Source organism: Morone saxatilis, unplaced genomic scaffold, assembly GCF_004916995.1.
Source record: "Morone saxatilis isolate NCDOM2014 unplaced genomic scaffold, NCSU_SB_2.0 Contig16, whole genome shotgun sequence".
NCBI lineage: Eukaryota > Metazoa > Chordata > Actinopteri > Moronidae > Morone > Morone saxatilis.
This window is the reverse complement of record NW_023339718.1, coordinates 11833772-11842526: the sequence shown is the minus strand read 5'-3', so window position 1 is coordinate 11842526 and position 8755 is coordinate 11833772.

The window sequence follows — 8755 nt, the reverse complement described above, 5'->3', positions numbered from 1 at the left end:
TTTTGCCTTCAACCAGTCTGATTAGAGGCTCTGCTGCTGTCGTCACTGCAGTAGAATCTACTTTTCTGATAACCACTTAATGATATATTGACCACCTGATGTGTTTCCTCCAGGTTAACTTGCTACTGTAGAATGAGTTTTCTCTCCTCTCACACTGAGCTCACCTTAGATGTACACAGTCTGAGCTTTCAGATGGCTCTTGCCTCCAACGGAAATTCTTATCATTTCATTTTTTTCCCCTCCTGTCTTGACCCGATGTGATGTGTCATTTTCACTTCAAGTCTTCTTTATAGGATTTTCTGTTTGAACCTTTGTTATGTCCTCAACAGTAGCAGAAACTCATATTCACTGTTTTTTCATCTCTTACAATTTATTAGTTTTTTTTGTGATAGTCATAATTCCTCCGAAAAGTGTTACAAAGTGTACATTCGTACCTGACTTATCTTTGATTATTCTCTAATTATTAATCATCAATGTGATACATACAGAAATTTGAAGTACATAAACTATTCATAAAGCTACATGCAAGAGGTAAATTGAGATGTGAATTGTTTATGTGAAAAAAAAATACCTTAAAAAAACATCAAAAACATAAGCACAATTATTCTATGTAGTAAATAAAAAAACAAGAAGAAAAGCTTGGGTACTCCATATGTTTAAAGCAAAAATAAAACCATTCATTGACAACTTAAAGACAAGGATGCAGGAAATGATTTGCAAGAAAACTTACCAGTGGTAAACTTTAATGGTCATATGAGTGGACATAATTAACCAAAGAAATATGGAGGGTTTAGGATAAGTTCACCTACGCAGACACATAGTGGAAAATAGGGCTGTGTGTTGGCGATACGATACATGCCATGATACAGGGGTTATGATTCAATATATTGTGATATACTGCATTACTGCAAGCTAGGCAATATATTTAGGCAATATATTGTGATATAATTCAAAAAATCAAATTTTATGAAAAGGGTCATAGTATGAAGAACACACCAACCAGCAACCAAAACATGCAATATGATTTAACATATAGCGGGGGTGCCCGGTTAGCTCAGTGGTTAGAGCTGGTGTCCCATGTACCGAGGCTTTACCGAGTCCTTGCTGCAGCGGCCCGGGGTTCGAATCTGACCTCCCCCCTTTCCTGTCAGACTATTAAAAATTTATTTATAATGTATATGGTATGACAAGTGATAAAATCATCAAATACTTAAGAAAGCCATGAATATCTTAATAATATATATGAAAGGCCCATGGTCAACTTACAGTACACAGGTGTTTTCACTTATTTTCTTGATTAGAGCTGAGGACTGCGCTGGCTGTATAGACCGAGCTTGACTGACATCGGCACAAGCAGACACAGAGCAACGTTAGCATTAATATATATAGTTTCCCTCTCGCTTTGTTTATGTATCAAGTCTTGAGATATATATCAGGGTCTTTAGCTGCTACTCTGCTAGTCAGCTAGTCGCTATCTTTCTCAGTTGATGCTGGGGAGTATTTTTATCACAGCCTTTTTTGTTGAGAACAGCTGAAAACGATGCTGATTTGAACCAAAATAGTACATTTGTGGGACGTAGAACCAAAACATGGAGCTGTAAGATGGCAAAAGACTTGGTAGAGGTGAGGGGAACTGCTGGTTTGCTAAGTCAAGCATTGTTCAAATATTATATACACTCAAATAAACACTAAAGCAAATGTTATCTTTACTGGTTTGTTACACGTTGCCCATCTGGAAAATCCAACATCCTTAAAGGAATCCAGAAATTAATCTTCCCTATTTAGCATCTGCCCTGTGGCTTTATCCCTTGTAAAAAATAATATACACTTAGTTGCCAGTCTATTAGATACACCTAACCAACCAATGCAGTATAATACAACAGTCCTCCAATAAATCTAACATTCATGAAAGGTATTATGTTCAGTTTTTGTTGAAACTGTTTTAGAGAGGTGTTTAATCAACTTTACGATTATTTCGAGGACATAGTTTGTGCTGCTGTTAAACTGTATTGCTTTACGCAGAGAGGTGTTTCTGTTTTTTAGCGATTGAAAAATGGATGTGAATAAATAAAAAAGTGTATTTTCAACAGAAGTTAATGATGCCCTAGAGATCTCAAGAGATGAGTGACAGTTGTGCTTTAATTAACTCATTTCCTAAAACAAGGTCAACAGTCTTTTCCACAAAAGGTTTCTTGATTAACAAATGGTCAAATAAAATGTTTTACCTGACAGTGAGGCTAGATTAAAGGCCATTAGGAATTATTCTCCATGTGCTGTTCAACATAATGTATCACATGAGGCTGCTGGGTGTTGGCTTTTCATAACTTGAAGAACCTTTGACTTTAAGCAGATAAGGCAAAATGGTGCTTAAACAGGCATAGATGGTTTGTTATGGCTTTTTATGGCCATATCAAATAAAACATTTAATTACACTCTTGGACACGTTTTTAAACCAAACATTGCACACCTTGAACTCAGGTAATAACTGTATTCTGCATGGACCATCTACTGGCCCTACTGTTTACACTACTAATATGTGTATACCCATTTTAATTTTCCATCTTCTGTTAAATCCCTGTTAGGACAGTTTATGTCATCTCCTAATTCTGTTTCTGATCTGGTCCTTTTTTCCTCCGCATTCAGGTGTCCGATGATTCATCCGACTCGCCAGAGCCGGGGCCGGTCACTTGCATGGAGCCCTTCATGGTGCGGAGGCTGTCTTGCCGAACGGTCCAGTTGCCCCCTTTGGCCTTCAGGCAGGCAGAACAGTACTACTGTGACCGCAAACCGGAGTCAGACACAGTCACAGTTCCACCACGGCCCACAACACTGCCACTACGCACCCCACCACTCATCGCCATCACCTCCGCTGACACTAGCAGGTAGGACGATGTGGAAGTGTGCGTGTGTCTTTTCACTAACAAAATGTCTTTTAGTGGAATGGGTAATTCAAGAAGGTGGTGAGTAGAGCTGAGTGGTTTGGTGGATCAATACAGCACCTGTTTGAAGTGACTGAAGACATATCACTTGCTTAGTACCTGAAACTGTTGAAATGTGTATTTTAAACATTTATTGGTGTTTGTGAAATGTTTTAACTCATGAGCTACAAATTGTATGTAGTTTACATGCTTGAAATATCCTTGTAGCTGAATTCTTCAATAATGGACACATTCTCGTGGAGTGAAGGGAACTGAGTGGTTTGATGCAGTTTCTCAGTCCGCCATGGTTTTTGGTTTGAAAAAAAGTCTTAATTAACCCAGAATTTGTGGTAAATGAGTCCTACTCAAACAACCCCTTGAGACATGTATTGTCTGCTAAAGTAGTCTGCTTGGAACAATAATATGTGGTTGATTTTTTTCTGCATAAAAAGTATAATTTCCACATTAAAATCTTTAAAAAGGCCGCCTTCTCCTTCTACCCTTCTACTTCAAGAATCTATGATTTTGCTAATTTAGTCAATTTCTTCATTTTCCTGTTGGACACACTGGTGGCTTCAAGTTTCTATATCACACTGAACCAGAATGGACTTCCGAACTATTTCAAAAAGGAGAGGCTTAATTTTTGAATTAACAAATGTATTTAAGTGCTATCTGCACGATGAAGATGAGAAATGTGAAAAGTCTTTGGTGATTTGACCTCATCATGACGTTATCGTATTTAAAGGGGTTAGTGAAGCCGTGATTAGTATGGGAAAGCCCCTGGTGGAGTCTAGACACTGGTGGTGGTGGTGATGAAGGAATAAAGAGAATGCTGAAGATCTGGATGTGACTCTGATAAGCTCAACCTGGGAACTGGTTATGATGAACTGCAGGTGAATGGGGTGGAGGAGGTTCGCAATGATTTAGCACTGAAATGACAGCTAAAAAGCAGCTGAGGAGGAGAGGAGAAAAGGGATTTAAAGTCTTACAGCAGCAACATGATTGGCTGGAGGAGGTTGGGGCTGAGTCTGATTGTTTTAACTGAAGAGTAAACGCCCATTACCAGCTGATTAGAAAGGAGAGTTGTGAATGAATGGGGGAATAAGAAGAAGGTCTTCCTGGTTGAACTTATGCTGAGCTTTATTTGTGATGTCACAAGTCATATTTGTAGGCCATGCCCCTAAAATAACACAGAGGACCTTATTACTTTAAGCAGATGAATGTGAAAACATCTTTCTAACGTCAAACGCTGCACATACTTTCTGCAGCTCAAATATCCAACTGTAGGATAAAGAAGAAAACAGATTTGGTGGACTTGGACTTTAAGTAAGTAAGTACTAGACAGCTTTGTGCAATGGATGAATTTAAACATCTATATGAAGTTTGACTACTATTTTTATTTATCTATCTTCGTGGCCCCATATGTTGTCAGAAATAAAGCCCAGAAGACAAACAATAAGCATGTCCACTCCAATGGCTCGCATTAAAATATGGGGCATCTATAGCTCAGGTGGTAGAGAGGGCTGTACATGAATCTTAATAATGTTAGTTCACTGTGTTTGTAAAATCAAATGAATGTGATGTAATGTAAGAAAGGTTGTTAATCAACAGTCAACTCTCATTTTGCAGATTTCTGATTCTACATAACATAATGAAGACAGCTTTCAAATCAGTCTCTCTTTTCAATTGCCACACGATCATACCTTCACATAAAAAACTAAAATGAAAACTGAAAATACACATACAGAACTACAGAATGTTCATTGTGATGGATTGACTATCCCATGGTACTTTCAAGTCCCTGCAAACAGAGTCTCTAGACTGAAATTACCAGGAAACCAATGGCTGCCTGAAAGGTAGGAAATCAATTACATTGTGATTTGGAAAATGTTTGGCAGTAATACAAAATGTGCTTGAATAACATACAAACCACTCATATTTAAATTATCCCAGACTTGCTACATCCTCCAAGGAGTGTGACTCATCAAATAACTAGGCCTAACAGATTTATGTTTGTCACCATTGTCACTTACTAATCTAAACACAGGGAATGTAATTCACAACTTAAAATAAGATTAACAAGATAAAAGCAACCTCTCACAGAAAATTACAGTAAATATACTCCCTGTTTGATTAATCCACAGCACAGTAGTCTTGTACACGTCAGTTATTTATTTTTAACTATAACTATCCACGCGTTAGTGTGACAATTTTTGTAACAAATTGTACAGGCTGTTGCTCTCACGTCTCGGTTTTAGAGGTTATGAAAATACATATTTAGTTTTCTCAGTTGTACGACACAGCATGCATAAGAAATGTTCAGCAGCATTACTTTTAGTGCGCGCTCAGTCTCTCACGCTTGGAAAACATGACCATACAACAACTGAGAGAAGAATCACACCCTATCCGGAGAATGCTGGTGATTGTATCAGAGTGGTTTGGATGAAATGAGGTTTGGCAGAGACAGACCAAAGCCTCCAACCAGCTTGATTCTCAGAGGGCAGACATAAAACAAACACACCAAACAGCATTCTGTATTAAAGGCAGTTGTTCAGTGAGACCTCATAATGTAACTTGGCAAACGGTCCAGAAATATATCCAGGCAGCTGGAAGTAGCATATAAAGTCAGTGGTCACAACTGTCAGTGGAAAAATCCCATTTTCCTTGGGCTAGTATTTTACATAGAAACAGATGAGAGTTAACTTGTCAATCAAAGAGAGAGCGCTGCTCCTTTGACTTGTCCCTTGATCGTGATGGCATGCTTCAAAGGCTCTGTATCTCACTCATCAGTATCGTGCTACCTGTATAACACAGTTCAATGGCTCATCATGTGCCAGATGACAAAGAAAATGCATCAACTTACTATTTTTCCCTCCCTTTACTTGTTCCTGTCTTGTCCTTCTCTCTCTCTCTCTCTTTGGCAAGTATGACAGGACCTGCAGTGTCTCACAGAGTGAATAAACAACAGAGAAATGAGTAGTGATGTACAGCTTATTAACAAGGCCTGAGCTTGTTAAAACAGCTCATGTTATTAGTAGACTTGGTAGACAGACTTTAAACAAGAAGAAAGTGTTATTGATTTGTAGACTTCTTTATAAGGGGGAAAAAAAGCTGGTGTCTCTAAATTACATTTTCAAGGAGGCAGGGCAATTGTCATGGCAGCTCTGATGTACAACAGTGCTGAAATAGTTTCCTCTGCTTCAGAATTGCTGTTTAAATATCCAGAACTTGTTGAGTCCAGGAAATAAAGTATTGTATAGTCTGTAGCCTGATGCTTCTCAGATCTAGATTGTTCACAACATTGTCGACTGTCTGCAGACAGAAACTGCTACCCCTAATGAACATAATCTATACTGAATAATTTACTTGAAGTCATTGTGATATGCCAAACGCCAACAAGTGTCAGGTATTAGGTGTAGAAGCAGCCCATCCTCCCTAAATAATTGTCACTAAACTTTTATGCGAACTTCAGAAAAGGGCATACTTTTCCCAAGTGTGAAAACTGACCACTCACATTGGCTGGATAAGGTCTGGGTAATTTGAAAGGGGGTTGTGTGATTGTTTGAAGGGAGACAAAGGCAGGACAGGCCAGTCACCGTCTCCTTTACTTCAGATGGTTGTATCGATTATTTGCTTTATGTCATTGCCTTTTCTTGTCTTCTCTTTTTCTTGGAGAACTTCAAAAGCTCAAAAGTTTTTTGTCATCTTAGTTTTCAAAACTATTGCCTGCAGAACCTAAAAAGAAAAAAACATAATGTGATGTGAAATCAAAGTGTTTTGTTTTGTAATATAGTATAATGCTCGAAAACAATGTTGGCATTGATTGTATAACTGTTTGAATTTATCGTAATTCAGAACATTCTGACTGCAAAGAACTCCTACCTATTATAGCATCACTCATGTTCCATCATTTTGACACCACATCAGGCCAATCTGATTGCTTTCATAACAGAGCATACGAAGTAAGAAAATGGACTGTAGGGAGAAAAATGGGTGATAGGAAGAATTTTAACAAAGGCCATACATCTTAACTTTGCTTCAAGCTTGGTTCATCTATAATTCAGCACAGCAGTGAGGAAGAAATATACAGTTGTGAAACATTAAGGATGAAAGACATGTGGCACTAAATGCTCCAAATGAAACTTTTGAGTGACTTTAGTGACATTAACTTTGTATGCGGCTAAATGAGAGTATTGCAGTACTAATGTCAAGAAGTAGCACAAAGCAATCCACTACCCTTTTTATTAGATACTCTCATAATGTAAATACAAAACAATGATTCTGTCCATTAAACAGGACCAGTGCTATTGTCTTTGCCTCACCTCAGTGACTATCAACCACTTAGTATCTACCTACAGTATTACAGCTTTTGGTTAATCTCTAGCAACATTTTTATACATAATAGCCCTCAGTGCTGATTGTGCTGGTAGATTGAAGTTCCAAGAGTGCCTGATTTGCTGGTACTATAAATAATGTAACAGTGGTACATAGTGGATGAAGTTTTGTTTTGTTTACAAACATTTATACATACACGCACATTAATAATACATTTTAATTGTATTGCAGACGAGGCTCGCAGATGAGCACAACTCATTACAATGCATCAACAAATGGACTGACTAAAACGCTAAACAACAGATGTTCATTATGTTATTAATATGTGAAAAAGTGTTAAGATATACATTTATACTGACAAAGGCTGTTCCAATATCTATAATATTATTGGACATTGGCCTTAAAACAAGCTATCAGTGCATTGATTTCACACAACACTAAAGGTCATCCCAAGAGTCGTATACATTATGTCAGAGATCAATTGGAAATGAACTGTTTTTCTCGCTTCTTTTTCTCTCATATTTATCTCTAGAAACACATAAAGTGCAAATTATAGATACAGACACAATTCCACTTTCTCTCCCCTGATACCACTTCCGACACCCAAATCAGTTTATTGGTAGAAACTTATATTGACCCGCTACCAGTGCTGTTTTTTCTTTTTAATGAATAATCTGTACAGCTCACCGTGTGGAACTGACTGGGTTCATTCTTCTATGTGTAAGATAAGATGAGGCTGCAACTAGACACTACTTCTTAACTATAAGTATAAACATTAATACACCAACATTTTTTGTGTTCTGACTAAGAAACTACTTACAGTGAAACGGCCAGGTTTGGCTGATAACCTGCTCTGTTAAAATAGGTCAGTATTGGCGCAGATACCATCAGGTGGAATGCTTAATTACCAACTGCACTAATAGTTATTGCAGTCATCCCATTATCCCCAAATCCCAGATTCAATGGACGAACTACTGTAGCTCAAATTGCTTTTTTGAATTGATTGAAAAAGTTAATGCTTGTTCTGATAGAAAGGTTTCAGAACCCACAGTGCATCGCAGTTCGTTGCGTATGGAGCTGCGTAGGCACAGAACAGTCAGGGTGCCCAGGTGGTCATAACGGTATGGCTGATCGGTGTATATCAAAACATATTAATGATTTATTATGTTCATCATGCTGACTGAGAGGTTTGAATAACTCATCTCATATTTTCTACAAGCAGATTTATATTTCAATAGATATGTTTGATGTTTACAACGGTATTAAGTCCAGTGACAAAGATTAATGCAATGTGTGCTAATTTAAAAAGTTACCCATCCGGTATCTGTTTCGTGAAGGTGACTGCATGCTGGGATACAGTCTTCTCCATCACATAGTGCCGGAGCGAGCAATGGAAAATAAATTACATGAATATAAAAATGAAGTTTGAGGTCAGTTCTCAGTATGAGCTGTGTCAGTGTATCCTGCGGGGGGAGTATTATCAACTTCAGTAGGTGAAGGTG